The sequence below is a fragment of the Sinocyclocheilus grahami genome, unplaced genomic scaffold (assembly GCF_001515645.1).
Source record: "Sinocyclocheilus grahami isolate Dianchi unplaced genomic scaffold, SAMN03320097.WGS_v1.1 scaffold1225.1, whole genome shotgun sequence".
NCBI lineage: Eukaryota > Metazoa > Chordata > Actinopteri > Cypriniformes > Cyprinidae > Sinocyclocheilus > Sinocyclocheilus grahami.
In genome coordinates this window covers 426,822-427,534 of record NW_015506404.1, presented here as the reverse complement: position 1 = coordinate 427,534, position 713 = coordinate 426,822, and the positions used below count along the sequence as shown (strand labels likewise).

Sequence of the window (713 nt, the reverse complement as noted above, 5' to 3'; positions counted from 1 at the left end):
TTTCTTTTCTTTTCTTTTGCTTTACTTTGCTTTGCTTTGCTTTCTTTTCTTTTCTTTTGCTTTACTTTGCTTTGCTTTCTTTTCTTTTCTTTTCTTTTCTTTTCTTTTGCTTTGCTTTGCTTTTCTTTGTTTTGTTTTGTTTTGTTTTGCTTTGCTTTGCTTTGCTTTCTTTTCTTTTCTTTTCTTTTCTTTGTTTTGTTTTGTTTTGTTTTGCTTTGCTTTGCTTTGCTTTCTTTTCTTTTCTTTTCTTTTCTTTGTTTTGTTTTGTTTTGTTTTGCTTTGCTTTGCTTTGCTTTCTTTTCTTTTCTTTTCTTTTCTTTGTTTTGTTTTGTTTTGTTTTGCTTTGCTTTGCTTTGCTTTCTTTTCTTTTCTTTTCTTTTCTTTGTTTTGTTTTGTTTTGTTTTGCTTTGCTTTGCTTTTTGTTTTAAATCCAAGCATATTGTACCAACAGGAGTACATATAACCAAACATGTCAGGCATATACAGAAAGGAAAAAGGAAGAAAGGAAAAAATACTGAAAAACATTGCACATGTCAAACAATTGCATAGTTAGTATTGTTTTTAGGTTTACATTTAATTTTAAATTGTTCAAACAAAGGCATTTTTGTTCAAACCATTTGACTTGAGTAATGAGTCGTGTTGTTTTTGGCGGCCTGTTTTAATTTTAGTTTTAGTCTAGTCTTTGTGTGAAACTGTCATTTTAGTTTTTATTA

At 28.1% G+C, this 713-nt stretch overlaps 1 protein-coding gene across 1 annotated transcript in view; it reads left to right on the top strand.

Annotated features, from left to right (window-relative positions):
* Positions 1 to 713, top strand: part of LOC107568210 (gephyrin-like) — an 83,686-nt gene that overhangs the window by 79,710 nt on the left and 3,263 nt on the right. The gene's annotated exons all lie outside the window — the stretch shown is intronic.